This window comes from Rousettus aegyptiacus, unplaced genomic scaffold, assembly GCF_014176215.1.
Source record: "Rousettus aegyptiacus isolate mRouAeg1 unplaced genomic scaffold, mRouAeg1.p scaffold_m13_p_7, whole genome shotgun sequence".
Lineage (NCBI taxonomy): Eukaryota > Metazoa > Chordata > Mammalia > Chiroptera > Pteropodidae > Rousettus > Rousettus aegyptiacus.
The window spans coordinates 78,619,620-78,642,026 of NW_023416310.1; the positions used below are offsets into that span (position 1 = coordinate 78,619,620).

Consider the following 22,407-nt stretch of genomic DNA (forward strand, 5'->3'; position numbering starts at 1 on the left):
ATTTAACAGTAGTTTCACATACAGCCAGGCATGTGCCAAATATAGGGCCGATAATAAAAAATACTGACTTAATATAATTTGCTTCCTTGGCTGCTGGGAAAGCAGAAAGCGTTGAAACACCGTTTTGTGTTTATTAGTGAAGCTATTGTAGAGGGTGATTGGGGTTTCATTATAAGGGGCCTGCGAACAGTTTTAGCACAAATGCCAATATGCATTTTAGAATTGAGTGCAATTTTAAGTATTTTCACTCAAATGGTTCTGCAGAATCTACAACTCAAATAAGAAGTACATTGTATTTTAAAACCACCACCAACTACTATGCTATTTGTCGCATTGATCTCCATTGTAAATGCTTCAAACCTTTCTACTTTCATGAAATGTAATGGGCAAATATAGTCCCTGGAATCCCGAGGTACGATTAGTTACTAAGCAATCAGGAAAAAAAAAAAAAAAAAAAATCACAGCAAGGCATACTTCTGAAAGAAATTAGAAAGAGTAAAGATCACTTCTCTATTTGTGTTACATAGTGGATCACACAATACCTCATCGATGGTACTGTATATATTAGCTAACCACCACGGGCTAGCTGGAAGCTCATACATCAATGAAAAGATCTTTGTCAATTGCTGTATGCCTCATTATCTCACTAAGATTTCTTGGCAACAATTAACAGTTACCCAATTCATAGAAATTGCCTTTATTATTTTTGAAGCAGCTACTTTCTTTGGCTTTAATGACTAAGAGAATAGAGACAGATGTCTCTGTTGCTAGGGAGACTGAATAAAAAAAAAGAAAGAAAAAAAACCTTTGAAATGAAGTAAATAAGCAAGTACCATCTTTTTTAAAAAAGGAGAATTCTGTTAGTTTTGAATTAACTATTTGTTTAAAAAACAAACCAGCAGTAGCTCCACTTTTTAAAGGAAATACACTAAAATGGTTTATTACTGTTCTTCTCGGACAGTGATAAGTCATTAAAAAAGAAAAGAAAAATAGGTCTACCCATGCACTCAGTATCAATTGAAGCTGATTATCAGGAACTGGTACTTTCTTTGTACTGGTTCCTGAATTAACAGGAATTACCTTTTCATTTAATCTGTCAATCCTCTATCACTAAAGAGAAAGCAGAACCTCCCCTGAGTCAGAAACACCCAGGCTTTGCAGGCAGGCCTTGCCTGCCGAGTTCTTAGGGTTCATGCCCTCACCTCACCTAGCTCTGATCTCCCCTGCAGCCCCTTGGCCAGTACCCCAGACTCTGGAAAAATAGTGAAGAAATCCAAGCCAAGAACAGCTTGGCAACTGGGCCAAACCCAAGTGACATTTTTCGTTTTCTTTAAAATCTCTATGCTCACCCCTCCTCTTCTGTGTTTAACCTCTGATGCTTGGTATAATACACCTGATTTCTATATGTTGGACACGCACACTTTGTTCAAACCCTCCTACCGTCCCACTCCTCATAGCAGGATGCTTTAAGAAGAATGATATCACACAAAAAGAAAAAAAAATCCAGTTTGAAATGAAATCACATGTAATAATGATAATAAAAAAATGGCACTCCACCTTACTGCTTTGAAAGATCACCTAATCTCTTTTGGAATCTATAAAAAATCATCCAAACACCTTTTTAATTTGTTCTAATTAAACCATCACTAGGCACCAGCATTCAATTTAAGCAAAACACCCCAAATTGAATGTTTTCCCCCCTCTATTTTGCTTCTGTGCCCTGGGGACCTGAGCACTGTTCATAACAATCTTCCTTTGTGAAAGTATATTTCAAGCTTCAAGTAATGGACTTAAAAAAGTTTACACAATTGTAATTTGAAGACTTTCTGTACTTTTTATTAAAATTCTAATTAAATGAGCCGCAACCACTATGGAAGGCATACAACCATCAGGGTCACGCTGGATGAAACTGAGTCCAGGTCAGGCAAAGCAGCATTCCAGGTGAATGCAGCAGCTCTGCAGTCCGCGAATTCTGGGCTCAAATCTCAGTTCAAGTGTTTACGTGGGGTGAGATTTCAGTCAATCGTTTGACTTTTCTAAGTCTCAGTTTTTGCTAATGGTAAGCTGTTCATATTAACCTTGTCACCTCATGAGTTTGTTGTGAAAGTTAAAACTATATAATGAACATATAAGTATTTGGTCTGATGGCCAGCACTAAGGAAGCATTCAGTGTGGTAGTCGTTATCGTTGTTGTTGTTATTATTATTATTATTATTATTATTATTATTATTTTAGCTGCTTCTCTGTATTATGAGGCTATTATTTGAAAATCAAGATATAGCTTTCAAAGTTTTTATTAGAATTGGGGTCATTGTCTGTTCTACAGAGTAGTTATATGCAAATAAGAGGCATCTGTACTAGATACCAATTGTGATCTATTTTCCAAATACTGTTTTCACTTCAGACGATTTCATTATATCAGGAGATTGGATTAATTTTAAATATCATTTGCTCATCCCAGTCAAGCTAACTAGCTTGCTCCATTCTGAGCATGACTGGCTCCAACTCTTAAGAGATAATGTTCTTGCAAACACCATCCTCCAGACCACTTGTCAAAGGCCACCCTCTCATTATTTGAAATCTACTCAGAACCTTACCTTGGATCTTAGGATTTTCTGATGAACTTCAGCTACCTTATATTTCTGCCATACAGCAGGGATTCTCAGGTTCATGTATCATCCACGGAACAGTCATTTAGCAAATGTTTATTGGACACCTACTGTATGCAAGTGACTATTCTAGGTACCAGACATACAGCACTGAACAATTCAGAGAAAAACTCCATTCTTTTGGCCCAACCTTTTTTAGTGGTAGGAGATTAAAAAAAAACAAACCAATAAACCAATAAGCAGATTGGTTTCAAATAGTAATTTTAAAAGGAGAAAATAAAACAGGTCAATTTGAGAGAGACTGGAGGGAGAGCTGATAGTCCCGAGGAGAGTACCCCAGTCGATGGGCGCTCTCATGCCCTCTTGACGCACTGTACAACTCCAGAGGCCCTGCTCATGTAGCTTCCAACAAGATGACATGTGAGCTGAGCATACTGGCACGAAAATAAGGGCCATGCCACGATCGAGTAAGGAGCACTTTTTTAGAGGGGAACAGATATAACAAAGATTCTAAAGAAGGAATGAACTGTCTATGCTCAAACGGAAAACAGGACAGTTGACTGCAATATATGAGCAAGGGGGGCGTGAGCCTGCAGGTAAGGTGGGAAAAGTGGGCATTATGGTTCCCTGGCCCAGATATATAATATTACTCAAATAACTTTTGCAAAACACGGATATGTGCAGCCCAGACCAATTAAATTACAATCACTAAAGGTAGCATCCAGGCTCCGTGTGTGTGCACGTGTGTGTGTGTGTGTGTGTGTGTGTGTGTTAAGGTTTCCTAGATGATATTAAAGTGCAGACAGTATTAAAGGCCACTGATAAAGAGCTTTGTAGTCTCTGATAAGGAGTTATGATTATTATGTTGTTTTTTCATTAATGTTCCTGGTCACCTTTCAGTGTCTCATCTCCCCATTTAAATTTTGTGTTCCAGACATTTCTGATAATTATATCTTTGCAAAATGCCAACTAGAGAACTAACTATGCATGCAATAGATGTACGATATAAGGATGTGATTGTCTACCGTGTGCCTAAATCTGCTTATAGTGCACTAGAGAAACAGACTCATGCTTCCAGGCATATTCCCAATTACATTTTTAAAAGTAAACAAACAGGTGCGTGCAAACTCCAGCACTTAGCAGCTGGCTCACACACATTTCCTTCAGGGAAATGAAGATACTGGGTAAGAATTCTCCAAAGTTCTTAAAGAAGAAAAGGAAACAAAGGTAGGTTCTTTTGATTTTTGGTTAAGAGATGAACAACACTATAACTTTCTGACCATGAGGAAGAGGGTTAATACTTCCAAATGCTTTTAAGAATTTACCCAGATATTCATCTGGTCAGAATTTTGAAAGTCATAAATCAGAAGTACAGGGGAAAAAACTAGCTGATGATGGTCACACAAAAAGCAAGAAAGAGATCACAAGCAAGAAAAATATGGTGTTTGAAAGTGTCTGTTGGCACATGCGGAATTCGAAAGAGTCAATCCGGGATTGTTTGAGGCAGGTCTAGCTGTGACGTCTGTCACCACAATGGCAGCCAGGGTTGGTTTCGGTAAATCTCTGCTTCATATACTTAGTTTAGAGAAGGCCCTTCCCAACTGGAAGAATCTCTCCTCAGTTGTGGCTGACGAGAAGTGCCATAAGTCCGGAGAGGCTTCTGGGTAACATGTGATGGGAAAGAAGTTATGTCCTTGGTAGTTTCCCTCTGAAAGTCTCATAGTGGAGCACAAAAGAAGTGACAGCTGTGAGTACTCCTGACTCATGTCAGCAGTATTTCTGCCTCCATCATGGAAAAATCCCATCAGTAGGTTTGGCCAATCTGAAATGGGGCTTCTAACATCACATATTTACATCTGCTCTGATGCTGATTCTAGTTCATTACGATAGGGTATTTGAATTTGAGCCTGGGTTTGACTACTTACATCTACCACTTCTTTGCTGTGTGACCTTGTCAAACCACTTGAAGGCAAGCTCCACGAGGATGGGACTTTTTAATCTGATTTTTTTTTAAGATTCATCATTTTTCTTAAAAAATAAAATAAAATAAAATCAGATCCAAACCAAAAATCAAAAGAACTTTCCTTTGTTTCCTCTGTCTTATGTTCTGCATCTTTAAAATGAGAATGATTGTAGTATCTACCCCATACATTTTTTTAAGGTATTAAGTGAAATAATGCATGTAAAGCAATTTGTTCATTGCAAAGAAATAGTAAATATTTAATAATGTTAGTTGAGGAAAGACCAGTGTGAGTATAATGCTTTCAAGCAGAATATTGATAATCACATAACTTTCTAATTATCTACAAATACTTTAACAAGAGGGGTGTCCTCTCAGGCTATCTAATAATCATTATCTTGATATGATCCCAAATATAGGCTCCAAACTTCAAACTAAGCACCACCTTTCTAACAATGGCTAGAGATGGTATCCAGATTTTTGATTCACCTATTTCGGCAACTTTGCTTTGAAAACTCCTCTCCTTTCATTTTGTGCTCAGCGTAGGAAAGAATAAAATCACCATGGTGACAACTGCCCCCTCTGCAGAGCACATTCAAATTTATGTTGAGCTTTTCTTGAATGCTGCTGTGCCTTGCCTATAAATTGTCTCTTGGAGTCACTCCAAGGTCAGGGGAATTTCTTTCTCACTTAAGGTCGCCTTCAAGGATACAAAAGAGCAATGTGGAGTTCATGATCTGGAATTGATAAACTTGATAATAAATATTTCTATCATATTTGAGTCAGGGAAATTATTTACAAGGCCCCTTACATTAAAAAAAAAAAAAAAAAGTTATAGATGATGCCGTGACTAAAAGTCTCATAAAATAAAAATGTATGCGTAATACTTTTTTTTTTTTTTCCTTTGAATGTCTGATCCAGGTAGTCATTGAGTGGGTATCACCTTAGAAAGCTGTCATTCATAATATGTAATATCGGCTTGGGTTCTGATATCGACAGGATGGATCGAACAAATCTGGGTCTCTCGGTTTTATACTAAAAATAATGGTACCTTGAAGTATACTGTGAAATAATTGCTATTTCACTGCTGGGTATAGGTTAGTCAGAAGATAAAATCTGAGAAAAAATTCAGGTAAGGATGGTCGATTAGCAGAAGATTTCAGGGTATAAGTCTGGAGTGTCTCACGGAGGAATTAAATGAGATGATGATGTGTGTTCAGTCCTGAGCAGAGCTGGCCCATGACAAGAATGTGGTTGCCATACGTTAGCTATGGATAAGTTCCAACATTAATTATTACTTCTGTTGTTGCTACTGAATTTCAACAGTTGCTCTAAAAGCACATCTGCATTTTGGGTAAAAGCCTCAACCAGTGTTGTACACATGAAGAACTAAAATAGCCCTCCAAAGCAACCCAACGACACAGCTCACGGGTGAAGGCAAAATCCTGGGTAGCATGTAGATGCACCTTCAAAATATTATTTAGCATAAGCAGAGGAAATCTGTTTGACAAAACAGTTGAAACTTAAAACCACTGTGCAATGACTTTGGAAAGCTGTGATGTGGCATCTCTTCTGATAAAATAATAAAAATATCACTATCGTTTCTTATAGTTGAATTAGGAAGTACACTGAAAGCAGAATTATCCCATAAATGGCTAATTTCACACATCCTCATCTAAATTGATGACCTTCTGTATGTGATTTATGTAAAGAGGAAGCTCCAGGGGGATACATTAGAATCTCCGGGTAATTTTTCTGGAAGAATTTCCCTTGACAACCTCAACTTGGAACATTCTCTCTCTCTCTCTCTCTCTCTCTCTCTCTCTCTCTCTCTCTCTCTCTCTCTCACACACACACACACACACACACAGGCACACAGTAGTACAGAAGTATTTGTCTCCCTGTCCTGTTCAGATAGCAATGTCACTTTTCCAGAGCATAAGATCTTTGTTCTCTGTTTCCCTACTCATATGCTTTTCCAGCCCATGCTGCTGGCAATCACGAAACCTCTTGTCGATTAAAACTTATCTGTTGCTCTAAGAAAACTCAGTAGTCAGTAACCTTTTCTCTCCTGAAGTCCCTAATAGTTGTCCAGGAGTGACATCTATGTGTGCTTTGGGCTTCTTGAACCAATTTAATATCTTTATTTGTGTTATCGATGTTTCATCTGACATTGGTGGGTCTCTGAAACACTTTTACAGTGCCACTACTGACCTCGTGGAAGGTCAGACATCTATTGCATTTTGAATTAATTAAGTTTTTATCTATATTTCAATTCCATCAAAATTCTTAGGTGTGATCACACAAATACAAAACGAATTCAATGAAGGGCCCTCAGTGGAGAGAATTCACTAACTCATTCATGAAATACTGAGCAACTATTAGGGCCCCAGCTAGTGGTTAGGCCCAGGTGACTTGGTAATGAGGAAGGGAGACTCAGTGGCTGCCCTCCAGGAGATCAGACTCACACGGTGGAGAGTCTGATTCAAACGGGCTATTCTAAAAAGATTTTTCTTTCTTGAATTTAAATGATAAAGAGAAGTGCCCAAACAACAGGTGTCGGTGATGATATGGAGACAAGGTAACCCTGTACACTGCTGATGAAATTACAAACTGGTACAGCCACTACTGAAAACAGTCTGGAGGTTCTCCAAAAATTAAAAGTAGAACTACCTTTTGACCCAGCAGTTGCACTTCTGAGTACTCAAAGAAAACCAAAACACTAATTTGTAAAGATCTATGCACCACCATGTTCACGACAGTGCTAGTCACAATAGTCAAGATATGGAAGCAACCTAAATGCTTATCAACAGATGATGGATAAAGAAGTATGGTTCATCAATACAAAAGAGTATTATGCAACCATAAAAAATATCCTACCATTTGCAATGACATGGATGAGGCTAGAGGTTATTTACTGAGTGAAATAAATCAGAGAGAGAAAGATAAATACCATATGATTTCACTTATATGTGGAATCTAAGGAACAACAACAAAAAAAACTAAAACTAAATGAAAATAGACTTACAGACACAGAGGATGATCTGGTGACTGCCGGCAGGAAGGGGGTTGGGGGATTTGAAGGAAAAGGTGAAGACATGAAGAAGAGATGAAAAGTCATGGGGGCGTGGAGGACAGCATAGGGAATATAGTTAATAGTATTAAAATGGCTGGGTAGCGTCAGATGGGTGCCAGAGTAATCAGAGGGATCACTTCATAAGTTATCTAGACGTCTAACCAATGTACCGTATACCTGACACTAATAAGAGAGAGAGAGAGGGAGAGAGAAAGGGGAGGAAGGGAGAGGAAGGGAGAGGGAGGGAGGGAGAGAGAGAGGGAGGGAGGAGAGGGAGAGGGAGGGAGGGAGAGAGAGAGGGAGGGAGGGAGAAGAGGCCACTGATAGCCCTCACCGAATGCTGTGGTTTAGGGAAGAGGTTCCACAATGAGAAGAAAGTTGCGGTTCTAGAGACTAGAGCTGCCTCACAGATCCATGTCTTTACCATTCTATGGTGAAATGAGAAAAAAATGAGAGCTTTACCAACCTTATATTCCACTAATTCTGTAAGTAAGCCCTCCATTCTGGTCACAGTGTTTCCTCCTGGAAGTTTTCTCAGTCCACTGCTTTGTTTTGTTTTGTTTGCCAGCTTCCTACAGTATAATCTTGACTGCATTTCACAATGGCCATCATCTCGTACCATCCATCAACATGATTTAATATTTTTATTTATCTTGATAAATTTATGTTTCTTAAACACACTATTTTAGAAGTTAACTATAAGAGACTTAAACATGAATAGAAGGTAGCTATAAAAATAAATTTGATTTTTAAAATGTTCCTAATTTCAAACTAGATACTATTAGCCAATAAAAGCTCCAGTCCAGCCCAAGTCTGCTACTTTTTCTAATACAAATTATCAAGTTTAAGTGAGTTGTTAAAGTCATAGTAGATGCAAATTGAGATGCTCTTTTACAAGTAAGAATGTATCAAGAAAATATGAAATGAAAATAAGTTCCTCGCTGTTTTTTCACTGTTTCACTGTTCTATCAAGCAATTCGGTGTTCTCCTGTAACATCGGCGATATTCATTTTGCTTTTTTGGTAATAACGCTATAGAAATTACTGTAAAAAGAATGATGCTGTTGCTTCTGCTGGTGATAATAGCAACACTAATAATTAAAATAACGAAATAAATAATAGTCTCGCTATATGCCCTGCCATGTTTTAAGCACTTTTGCACATAATATCTGATTGATTCTTCCTAACAGATTATGAGAAAAGCACTTTTACACATGGAACTTGCAGCCCTAAAATGTCTAATGTGTTCGAGCTCTTAGAGTTATCAAGTTTAAGAGCAGTCACTAACCAAACTCAGCTGCAAGTCAGACAGACCTCATTCCTAGCCTCGCCACTTACTTTGCAATACTAAGTAAGCCACTTTAACACCACTTTGCAGAAGAAAATTAAAATTTGAGAGATAGCAGATAACATTATATGCCTGGCATGAAGAGGAAGGAACAGGAAGAGGAAGAGGAGGAGGGGGGAGGGAATGGTATTTGAATCCTTCTGCTGTCATTCATTTCCTATTTAACCTTAGGAGTGTTGTTTAATAGGTCTGAATCCCACTTTTTTCATCTGTGAAATGACATCGACTCCTGAACAGCATGTGGTGAACGTCCTGAAGTGGCTGCAGTAACACCACAGCACAGTAGTTGGGATGTACCAGGCCCTCAGGAAGCAGCTGGTGGTAGTATTCTGCAGTGTGCTTATCAAACCCCTAGCCATTACTCGGGCTCTCTCTCTGCCCTCCCTTCCTGGATGGTGCCTCTTTGACATTCTGCCCACAGATGATAACTCTTTCCTCTAAACTTCACATCACTTAGTTCACTTTTTTAAAAGATCCAACTTGATTTTCTAATGAACCTTTTGGAAAGCCAGACTTACAGACTTCTTTTTTTACCACATATTATTTAACCCCCTAAATTAATAATTATGTAAACTGAGAAAGGTAAGAAAGTGAATTCTGATCTAAGTAATAGAAAAATATAGTGTCTTTTGCTTTCTGAGGATATTTTTTCCTCTTCATGTTGGCTGTCCCCAATACTTGTTTTGAACTATGCCATCTTCTTCTTGAGGCTATTAAATCCTCATACAAATAAGACAGTCACAGTTTTAGTAGTGCGATGGTTTAACATTCAAGACAAGCTTCTCGATTTGGCCAAAAGAATGTCACATTCTAGTATCTGCTCACTTATCTTCTCCCTTACTTATTTTGTAATTATAAAAGTTACATATAATCATAGTAACAGTTAGAAAAATGTAGGAAAAAAATATAAATAAGAAAATACAAATGACCCATTATCGTCCCAGAAATAATCACTATTAACATATGCTTGTATGGCTCTCTCACCTTTTTCTTAATGTTATTTGGTACAATTTAAAGCCAAGTACACAAGGATCATGCTATATATACTTTTATACCACATGTTTACTAACGCCAAAGGAAATTATTATTTTTTTTAATCTTCTAATAATTTTCCTAGAAGGCCATAACTGGTAACTTATACTTTATGTATTTTTAAAAACATGTGACTTAATCCTCAACAAAGAACACCGGTACTTTAGATTCTCTATCTTCTGCTCAAATTATAAAAAAATGACTTCTGAAGAAAGACACTGCATGTGTGGAAGATAACCAGTGTCAAACTAATTAAACAAGAGGTCCATCAGACTCATGCGTCTCCAATGCTGTGGCAGCCTACCTCGGCAAACCAAAACCTAAGCCTGCAAATGCCTCAAGGTTACAAAATCAAAATGCTAAGGAGACCAGTCACAAACAGTCAAGTAGGCTTTAAGCTAGAGCCACCCAATAATTTCCTTAGTTTGCTTCTGTCTTTTCTCATAAAAGTCTCTTCCCAGACCCCTGTCAGTGGAGCGCTTCTAAACACGTTCGCTTTGGCGCTGTCTGATTACGATCGATTTTTGCTCACGCGAACTCTTAAATCATTTAATATGCCTCAGTTAATCTTTTAACAGTTCTGATGTCAGAAGAGGAAACCGAAGTAGACCCCCAACAGCCCCCAGGAGCAACGAGCAACCAGACAGAGGTACCTGCTGAGCCTCTTGAGCTCGCTGCCTTCTCGCTGCCGCCGCAGGTGGTAGGTTAGTCCCTCTCGGACCCTGGACCCCAGCTCCACAGTGTTTCCGTTATGAACTAGCTTTCTGACTTTACTTGAACATTTCTTTTTCCGGACTGAGTCAGAAACCAACAGTGTTGGACTGAGTCCGACTTCAAAAGCCGCCCGTGTCCGTGGTCGAACTTGCTTCGACTCGGAAACCGGACCCGGCCTGCGGTTGAACTAGGTTCCACCTGAAGATTCAGGTGAGTCAAATTTTGTTTTAAGGCTGAACGAGCAGGTGAGCCTTACCAAAGATAATCTTGAATTACAGTGGCCACAGTGGAGAACTTTTAGTCATCTTAGATAAGCTTATCCATTTATGAGGTGCCCCCAGCCAGGCACTCACTATAACGGGTAGAGGGAAAATTACTTTTCTGCCTCTACAGTTTCTGGTAAGGAGGATGAGACCTGCCAGAACAGCCCACGCACTTCAGAGCCTGTGAAAGGGTGAGAACTGTTACCAAAGTCAGCTCTTGCAAATCTCTATCTGGGGAGCCTGGTTGACAGAGGAAGGAAGGGGAAATTTCTCATTGCCTATTTCTTTCCAAATTCAGATCTTCAGGCAAAAGCATTGATTTTTCAACCCTTTCTCTCCTAGCTGTTTTCCTCTCATTTATCTCATCATGTGTCCTGATGCTTAGCTTGGTAATCGTCAGTTTGGGGGCCCCAAACATATGGATAGATAGAAATGTGGGTTAAACCCCAGTCACAGGTCCTACCGAGTGTTGTCAGCACTCAGGGGGTCGTCCGAGTCTTTCTTGTTATCTTTGGGAGTGGCTCTCCATCTTGGGAGGGTAGTATCTTCTGCACTCTATTTTTGGGACCCCTCTTGTATCCAAGTCCAAGGAGTTATTCAATACTGCCAGAAATATTTACTGTTTGGCCTGAGTCTGGCTGATTCTTGAGAAGGTATTCAAAAGTGTTTGTTTGTTTGTTTGTTTGTTTGTTTAAGAAGCTTGATGGTCAAAATTGGCCAAATTGGAAGCTGATGTCCAGAGCCTGACAGAAACTTTTTTCATTGCCTCTCCCACAGGTAAAATAAAAACTACGGACCCAGACTAAAAGAGAAACATTCTGAAGCCAGTGTGGAAAGAATTACTAAAACGTTCCAAAGAAACACAGATCTAAATCTAGAACACAGGACTCTTTTGACTTACTTCTTAGTTGAAGATCTTCTCCTTGATAAAAAGGAGCAAACTGAGGATAACACAGTTGAATGACTGGATCAGCTTCTAGATATCACTCAGGAAACAACCCAATTCTTTGAGGAATTAAAAACAACTGTGCTTGTCATATAAATCAAGTCTTTACAAGGATAGCAACATGGATCTAGAAACACTTCAAAGCTCACCTATCCTTTTTACCAATCTCAAAACCTCTTCCATGCATTTCAGAAGGCTTACAGGTACTATAAAATATTTGAATTAAAACAACAAAAAAAAATCCCTTCTTGGAAAAATTTACATCCCTTCTCTGTGCTTTTGAGATGTCAGTGTTCTAATCTGGTTGTCTCTCAAAATCTAGAACCATCTCCTAAAATGAAAACTTGAGGGAAGTAATTCTTATCAGGAAAAAAAAAAAAAGAAAAAGAAAAAGGAAGAAAGAAGAAAGAATAGGAGGAGAAGGAAAAGGAAGAGGAGGAAAAGAGCCTATTTGGAAATGAGATGAATAAAAATTCTTAAAAGTCTTTTCCACAAATATTAGTGAATTCTTTAGTTATCTAAGCAGATAACTTTTACTTATTCTACTTTCCAGAAACATGGTTTGGGTCCAACTGTGCATTTATAAACTAGTAACTTTACTAGATCATAGTTTATCAGGTCAAATTCTTCATAATAAAATATGTCTTCCCCTAGAATGATCCTACATTTTTTTGTGTGTATCCAGTAAAGTTCAATCAGTGAATCAGTGTCTGGACTAACAGATTGGACTAAAAAATGTGGTTCTTCTCCCTCCTTAGCTGTATAGACATGAGCAAGACATTAACCTCCCAGCCCTCAGTTTTCAGGATTAAAGAGGACTTTGTCTTTATGATTAAATAACTAATTTATGTTTATAAGTAAAAAATAATGTGGTTCTTGGTATATATTAATAACTGCTCCTTTCTACTTTTTAAAACCTTCATACATGGTTATATTAAAACGCCCATCTATCCTATATTAGTTCTGGTTACATATGTTCTATTTTATTCTTTATATTTCAAAAAAAAATTAAATATGTAATACTGCATGGCTTTATGTGAGAGAATGTGAAACATTTAAAGAAAACCCGCTATAAATCTCACAATGTTAAGAGGCAACTCAGACATGTAGTGTAGGAAAAAAAAAAATCTCGAAATGCACTCATCTTAAAGGTTAGCTATTGAGTATTAAAGGGTGTTTCTACACTGGCAAAGTGGGAAAGGAAAGAAGAGCTCAGTGTCAGACTTTCAATATAGTGCTCATAATTCCAGTCCTGACACAGAAGTGGATTTTAAACCAGAGGAGGAAAAATGTGTTAATCTGGTTCAAAGAGACTAGGTCACTTATATATTCAGCACTAATTGTTATGAACTCTTTAAAATGGGAAGGGAAGTGAGAAATGGCAACCTGTAGTCTAACGACAGGGAAATAAAACCACACATCACTCACTGAGGGGCGTGGTGCTAAAGACACAGCCTTCACATAGGTCTGTTTTTCCCCCACATGTCTACCTAAAATAAGGTTTCATTTTAATAATAAAATTAAAAAAAAAAAAACAAACATTCATTCTGTTTAGTCCTGACCAAAGGCAATCTTTAAAAGCATCAGGGTTGCCCCCCTCAACTCCCACCCCCAAGATCTTATTGCTTCTTTCTCTTTTATCTTCATTGTTTAAATAGGGGGAAATAGCCATTTTTAGTGATGACAGAATCGCATCTTGAATTTTATCCTAATCAGGTTGAAAGCAGATGTGACTGCCCTAGATGAAAATCTACATTGAAATCTATGTGTTTTCTATGAATACAACATGGAAGAAAAAAAAACATATTATACACTACTTCCAATTAAGCATAAGAAGTCTCATGGATGTGTTTAAGATAGATCCCTGGCTGGAAAAGTTGTATAACTCAGGATATACTTTTGCCTCTTATGAGCAAGGACAGTCGCATTTAAAACTTCAGGCATAAGCTAAGTGAACAAGGAAAAGACCAGAGGTGATCTGGGAGGAAACTAAAATTCTGAGCAAACACTGACTTACGTTTATAAAGCCTCTTGCCCGGTAAAGCCCGTGTCATTTATTCTATTAGGGCTGAAAAATGAAACTCTAAACGGACAGCAGAGGGCAGGAGGCTTGCAAAGCCCTTTTCTAAGTAGGTAGGTATTTCTTGAAAACAGGTTCACTAGAGTATAAAATATATTGCCAGACAGGACAAAGGACTTCTAAAAGTTGAAAGTAGCTTTCTATAAGTCAAGTCCTGCCTACCTGATTGACTGGCTTGTTATTTAGCCAAAATTTAAAACATATTTGGTTGTAATAGTGAATTATCGAAGTCCTGCCCTAACCAAATGACAACAAAACATAATGAGAACACTGAGAAAACTTAAGTTTTCAGGACAATATGTTAGGCGGATCATAGAGCTCTGCTTTTACGTTCAAGCAAGTTCCCAAGGCAACGGTCTTCTTTTCTCTTTTCCCATATTGACATACTGCTCCTCATTATCTTCTGCCTGTTTCCTTGACCACCAGTACCAAAGACCCATCTTATATATCAGAAAACTGAGTCAGAAGATTAAATTAGATGATACAATTAGGATGATGGGCACGAAGCAGGAAAAACAGTGGATGATTGTTGGGTCTAACAAGGTCAGGAAAATCCACTAGGAATCTATACACAGGCTGCATCCTCCAGGGCAGGCGTCTTTCTCCTAGGTCCTGCCCTACCAAACTCACCTCCTCCAACTCTGCAGTTTTCGGAGCCGTCACTTGCTCTAGGAGAGGACAGATGGGCTAGCATAGAATATGCCAGAATCTTAGGTCTGTTTCACCATACGCCCTCCTATTTCTTCCAAAATTGACAACTCTACATTTATAATGGATTTCCTAAATACGTGGCGATATTTCCTTAAGAAAAGAAAAGCAGTGATGGACTCAAGCTTGCAAGACAGATCGGGGTCTCAGGGGACAGTTCTGGGAGACCACGATATGTGCACTAGCAACACTGAAGTCAAACATTTCTTCTAATGGAGTCAAGCTTTCCTGGCACGGCCCAATTTGGATGTGACCACCAAGACACCAGGAATCACTATGCTTCAGAGAAAGTTAAGGTGTCCTGAGCATCGTCACATTGAATGCCTTTGGATGTGGATCAAATCCAAAATGAAATCACTACTATTCTGATAAAAGATTCTCCCCACTCGGACCGCACGTCTAAGAAAGCATAGGGCGACAGCAAGAAAAATGTGCTAAACTCGCTGTGGCGGACAGGTAGGTTTCACATAAGCTGCCTGAACTCGTTTCTTTGCCAGCAAAATGGAGCTAGAACGGCAGATAACATTTGCGTGTTCCTCACTATGTGTCCAGATACCAGGATAAGCACCTCACTGCATCATTGACTTTGTCACCACGGTTCCATGAGATTCCCGTTTTCAGGCATCATATTACCTGCCCCATAAGTCCTTTCTAAACGGGCTTTCCAACCAGGCTGTCTGACTGTTGTGTTATGCCCTCCCCTTCACAACGGTCTTTACATCATCTCCCTGGCCCTTGAAGCCATTATTCCTCTCTCAGCCACCTAAGCTCTACTCTACTCATTGCCTCCTCTTGACAGAAAAATTTCTGTTAGCAAGAGTAAAGGAAGAGAAAAAAAAAAATCAATCCAGATACCTTTTTCATCCATCCACCTAATCTCTTATAAGCCTCCACTATATCTCCCCTCATACTTTATCCCTGGCCACAAAATCTCTATACATACTCAAATTACTAAAATTATGCTGTAGTGGTCATTTTAGCTAAGTCAGATGTCCCATCTCCAAATCAGAAAAATTATATAATGCATTAATTGTCCTCATAAAACCCTTTAATTGTCCCACCTGCAAGTGAGTCATCTTGGTACGATTTGACCTGTAGAAACATAAAAGCAAGCTCTAAAAGCAAAACACCAGAGAAAATGAATGTAAAAGGCATGAGAAAGAGACTTAGGGAGACATTTGATATATGGTGCTAAATGCTCTGGAAGGATGCGGAGGATGCCAGTTCACGAGCAATAAAAGCAGGAAAGATTTTAGTAGGCACATGAGAAAGGCTTGCTGGCTTCCTTTTCGCTTTCTGCCTGTGTAGATTAACACCATGAAAAAACAGATCAAGGGAACCAAGCTTTGCTACCCAAAAGGTCTTTACACACTACGATGAGAAGCTATGTGGTCCAGTTAATCACGATCATCACCTTTTATGTCCCTGTGTACAGAGCGAATAAAAAAAGTGTGATGGTCAAATAATTTGTAGAGGCCAGGGGATGAAAAAAGAGCATCGGACGGAGATCCATCCAGGTAGAAAAGAGGCAGATGCACGACTGAAGAATTACAGTTATTCGGCTGGGTTGGGAGAGGGGAGGAAACAATAGCAGATTTCAGAGAGAGAAAATGGCAGTTCAAATTACTTTTGTCCATAAGGAAAAAAGCAGGGGATGGGGAGGTGTGTGTGGGGGAAGCCAGCTCTCCAATCAGAGCTGAGAAAGCCCTATTCTGTGTTCCATGTGAAAGCGCTTTGGCCAATAATTCAAAAAAGACTTGAGGAGGAGGGAAATGCAAAACTGGAGCATTGATTCCACTCACCCAAAGTGTGGCTCTTCGATGTACAACTCAGTTAGCTTTCCAGGAGTGCTCCACAACAAAGCCAAGCGACAAGGCGAGCCCCAGCCTGCTCGGGCAATAAAACGCTGAATGCGTAACTGTTAAAAAGAAAAAAAAAAAAAGAGAGAGAAAATAGATAAGATTCAGATGAGCACATAAAACAACAACAACAAAGAATAAAAATGCAAATAAACACCATACATCTTCAAAATGTAGGGAAGTTGGGATTAGGAGCTAAATGAGCTAAATCGCACACCTTACCCTTTAAAATTTCTTTCAATAGAGGAATGTAAAATACGGTATAAAGCATACTAATTAGTTCAGTCATTTCAAGTATGGCACACAATTACCATTAAGATACAAAATTAACACAATAGTATTCCCATTTGTTATCCCTCAAATGTATTGCTGTTTACAACATAAACACTAAGATACATAGTATTAGAATGGGAAAATACTTCACATGTATCTTTCTAGCAATATACACATTTTAAGTTTGCTTTTCACATTTACAAATGATTTACTTCATCTTAAAATTTACGGCTTGCTTGTCTGTACAATTTGAGCATTACTTTGCCAACTTTTAAATTCAAATACTTGCTAGTTAGTGCCATTATCAATAGGACTTAGGAGTATATTACAATTCAGGAAAGTTCCACTGACACCATCATAACTTGCTTTGGGTAACTAACCTAAGCTTTCGCTATCTAAAAATGGTGATATAATAGCACCTATTTCATACAAATATTATAAACATTAAACACAAAAAATCCATCTAAAGCACATAGTACAGTGCCTGACACATAGTACTCCCTCAATACATGCCATTAATTGTCATTGTTAGCATCATTCCAATGCCACATGTCTGAATGTCATCAACAGGTTTGGGGTTCATCTTCTAATAAGTAACTCTTTAGAAAAATGCAAACAATGCTTGTCAAAAAAAAAAAAAAGTCTAAATGTTAAATGAATCCACACTAAGATACTTGCTAGTCATTAGATTCCCTTCTCCTCTGGCCAGCAGACAGGGACAGTGAGGGAAGCCAAGGGTGATTTCTTAAATTTGTAAAGGGATTGGTATTAATGCAAAGCGAAAAGGAGTAACGAAAACTAAAATCGAATAGCTCTAAGTTCCCAGTTTTGCCCAAGTCATTCTCATCTTGAGCACTAAATGTACCCCTCCCGTCTCACATGTGAAGAGGGACCCTTCCCCCATCAGCGTTTCCCAGGCAGGGTGTAAGATCCTCTGATGAGCTGAACCCACCTTCTGTCCCCATGCATGGCCACAGCTGGCTGCCACACGCTTTGTCACACTTCTCACAGTAATTCCAGACTGATGGCTCTATCTTCCCTGACCACTCTGAAAGCCCTCTACAACAATCCCTGGCAACGTGGTATAAGTATCGGGTGCTCATGTCTTCCAGACAGTAAGAGGGCTTGTCACGATGCAGTGGAGAGTATGGAATTCAAATCACAGCAGACCTGAATTTGAATTGTATCTCTATCACTAATAGGTAAAACGTCATATGAAGGTCCTCACACCCTCTGAGCCTCAGGCTTCTTGTCTGAAAAATGGGAGTGGGGCAAAACACCTGCCACACAAAACAGTAATAAAGACAATGCTTCCAGCACACAGAAAGCTAACAAAAATGTGAATCGCAATTTCTGCTTTCCTCGCTCCGATATCTTGCTTATTAGGGTACCTTAATAATCTGATTATAAGGGGATGGTAGGTGTAGAACTGTCTTTTCTAGATTATGTGTCTTTAAAAGACAAATTGACAAGACCAGACAGAATTATAAGACCTCATGTGAACTTGCTTTGTGTTTATTTTGTTTTATTTATTTTTTTTTTCAAGTTTTCAACTCGGTAATCAGAGCCCAGCAAAGCAATATAGTTCTTTGATTTCCTCCTTAGAAACTCTGCAGCCTTTATTGTCTTTATATCGCACTTTAGCACTTAATTATACCCTACCTTGTAATAATTAGGTGTCCTTATAATCAAGTCTGTTTACTCACTTGTACAATTCTGATCCTTTAATCTCCCTTAAATATTAGTTTTTAATGCTATTAAGAGCCACAATTTAACATTCTTATTACTAAATTAAATTGCAAGAATATTTTGAAGATTCACCAGTGGGTTGAACCCAAAAACTACTTTTAAGATTAGAACTAGCACAAAGTCATAAAAGTAACCTGGGCAGTAGAAGCATGTGGGGCGTGCATGCCTCCCCTGCCCCGCCCCCCCCGCCCCCCAAATAGCTGTGCAGCTGTGGGCAAGTCACTGTCCTTCATCTTTAGACCTGCAAATGAGCCCACACTTGAGTTAGATACTTGCCTCGGCTAGATCACAAATTTATTTAAAAGAGAAGTTAAGCATTTTCTATAATAATAAGACCATAATAAGACAGCTATAATTGTAGGCAACGCAAAATGTTAACGTGCTTCATAGTTTCATATAAATTTAAAAGCCTGCTGCTAGAATGTAAAACAAAACAGGCGTGGTCAGTACACACAGCGCACTCAATACAGTGTAACGATTAAATCACTGGACTCCACAGTGATTTGGGTTAACGTGTGAAAAAAACACTTCATAGCGACATGATCGAAGACAATTTATCATCCTCTATGTTCCTTAGATTCTTCCTGGGTGACATGACAATAATTAACTCACAGGGTTATTGAAAGATAACATGGATAATGCACTTAACATGATGACTGGTACGCAGTAAAGGTTAACTATTCTTATTGTTTAATTTTATTACCGAAATAGAATTATGGAAAAATGCACTTACTTCTAAAGCATTAAACTCACCTCATATTTTATTATATGCATTATGAATATATGTCAAGTGAATAAATGGAAATGATTTTTGACGTGTAATATTCAGTGACAAATGGTATATGCTTTAGGAAAACACATTTACCATATGTTACTACTTATTAAGTTTTCATCTTAAGGTATATAAGATAAAATGTATATACTGATTGAAATTAAATCTTATTAATTAAATTATAATATAACTAAATAGACCCAAACTTTATATATTTTCTCTGAAATATAAGTTTTTGTGTTATGTTACACCTGGGATTTTATATAAATATAAAATCTATATTTTCATCTTTATTTTTGAATAGTATTTTATAGTCCTATTGTAAAATAAAATGGTAAAGTTACATTAAAAACAAACAAACAAAAAAAGAAAGCAAAAATCATTCCAGAATGACTTTGGTGAGCATACTCTTAGACATCTCTCTGCAAATACATTCAGCTTGAATAGACAAAATTATGCATAAATAGGACAATGCTGTCCACCTATTTTTATTCCAAATTCTTTCTATAATAGAAATGTACTTTCTAAATTATTGACAGTAATCAGTCTGGGTCCCCCTTTGATACAAATTATTTTAACTTTTCATTTAATGTTTATAGAAAATGTGAGAAATGTAAAAGTAGTATTTAAAAGAATTATAAAATGGGCAATTTAATTAAATGTTATTGACTCCTAAGGAAGAATTTAGGGATGCCTCAATCTGCATCTTTTAGGTGGACTTTTCCATATAAAGAAAAAAAATAAATAAGCAAGTACCAGACTACGTATTTTACACAAATGCCACAAAATGAAGTGATATAGACAACCTTATAAAAAGCCAGACAATAGAAATAAAACTTATAAAATGTTATCTTCGTTCAAATTACCAGTTCCCTTAATGGATATTAAGTTTACAGGCTTAAAAGAAATATTAACGATCTTCTCTTTAGATATAAAAAGGATGATATTACAGTGTGAGAAATGAAAGATTAGTACATGCAAATTAATTGACTTCTTTCTAATGAATAAAAATAGAGATTTCACAGATAAAAATATGAGCATATGAGTTGCATAGCACACAGCAGAAGAAAATGAAATGACGAGTTCAGATCAATGAATTTCAGAATACACGAGCCCTTTCGCATTCTACTATTAATATAACTGTTTGGGAACTTCTGTCTTCTTCAAAAACAAGGAATTATTTAAGTCGGTTTGGACGTGAAATAAAATAACTTTATAATGCAGAAAATTATTAAATGATCTAGTTATTGTTCACACCAGTCAAATAGAATCATTCAGTCATTGATCTGACAGATATTTAATTGAGTAGTGACTACGTCAAGCTCCAGGTCTATGCCATCCAATAGAGTAGCCTCTAGCCACTAACGTCTACTGGGTATTGCACACTTAAAATGTAGCTAGTCTTTGCCGACATATGCTATAAGTGCAAAACACATATCTGATTTCACAGATTTAGTATAAAAATATAAAATATCTCAATAATACTTTATATTGATTACATATTTAAAAACTAACGTTTGATATATTGAGTTTGATGAAATACATCATTAAAATTAATTTCATCAACTTCTTTTTACTCCTTTTAATGCATCTATTAAAAAATTTATATAATACATGTGGCCATGGTTTGCATTATAGCTCTATTGGCGAGCCTTTCCCTAGGTGATGGTAGGAATTATGGAAAACAGTATTCACGTTTACATGCTTGTGCTTGAGCACTAATTCTGTCCAAGGACCTGTGTCAGATGTTGAGGAAGGTGCATTACAGTATGAGCTGCAAGCCAACCTCTAAAATTTTGTAATCTAGTAATACGCATCAGAGAGACATACCACAAGTCATGTAACAGCAAAGCTACTAAATACAAATGCCCTAAAATATAACATCTTCATGCAAAGCAATCTAACAAAGTGATGGTTATCCAATGCACCTTACTTCTTTGACCACGAGGGGGACATGAGGCCAAAATGAGCAGTGCAGAATCCATGGCTGGGGCATTGGATGTGCTCCTCAGTCTTTGGGTGTGTGTGTAGGGGGTGGGGGTAGGGGTGGGGAATGAGGGGCTCACATTTTACTTGCTTTTAATGGTAAATGTGTTCAGTGAAGCAAGAGAGTAGCCACATCACAAATCCTATCTGAAATTTATTGATACCTCTAAGCTAGTAAAGTCAGGTCTTGGGAGGAGAGAGGCAGAGAAAAAAAAATGTCAAGATATCCAGAGGTCCCAGAACCTCCCTAAGAATCTGAAAGCCCACCGTGGTTAACGAATAGATTAGAAAATTGTTGGATACATGTTAGAGATTAATTAACAGACCACAATCTTTGGTAGCTCTGACCAACATCACTAAGAAATTATACACAGCCAAAACAACACGGTATGTTCAGAATGAATTAAAAATAGCAATCTCTATTTTTATAATATGTTTTATTTCTTCTAAAATCTGACTGAAGAAATCTCCTTTTCTCACTATACGGAATCTCTAAATTTTCACTCTGTAGAATAATATTTCAACTAATTTAAATCATCTTCTCTCTCACATAGAGATTTCCACAATAATCTGTCAAATTGTGGCACAGTATTCCTCAGAATACATATTTCTATCATAAAGATGCACCAGACCAATGAAAATACAATCGTATTTTCAACACTCAAATACAGGGTCTGTGATCCAAAGCTCACGTTCAAAGGTTTCAATAAAGGGGGAAAAAATTTCTACAGAATTTCAAAAAGATACTCTGTGTAATATCAATTTATTAAGCGGTTTCAAAGGGCTGAATCTTATTTTGCTTAAGGGTTATCTGATACAGAAACTACTGGAACTTTATAAAATATGTACTCTCTCCCTGTTCATTTTCTAAATGAATAAATATGAAGCCAATTTTACACAGAATCACTTCAAGTTGAACTAATAATTGTGTATTGCATGCCTAGAATAATGCTCGTTTTAGAAGGATACATATCAAAAGGAATGCAAAAGGAAACATGAAATCAGTCATCAATCGCTAATTATAATTAATTCA

At 37.6% G+C, this 22,407-nt stretch overlaps 1 protein-coding gene across 3 annotated transcripts in view; it reads right to left on the minus strand.

Moving 5' to 3' along the window:
- TENM2 (teneurin transmembrane protein 2) overlaps positions 1–22,407 on the minus strand; it is a 2,693,686-nt gene that overhangs the window by 1,004,772 nt on the left and 1,666,507 nt on the right. For all 3 annotated transcript variants that reach the window (XM_036224946.1, XM_036224945.1, XM_016151441.2), the window contains one exon: positions 16,538–16,653. The gene's annotated coding sequence lies outside the window, so the exon portion shown is untranslated. The remainder of the gene's footprint in view (positions 1–16,537; positions 16,654–22,407) is intronic.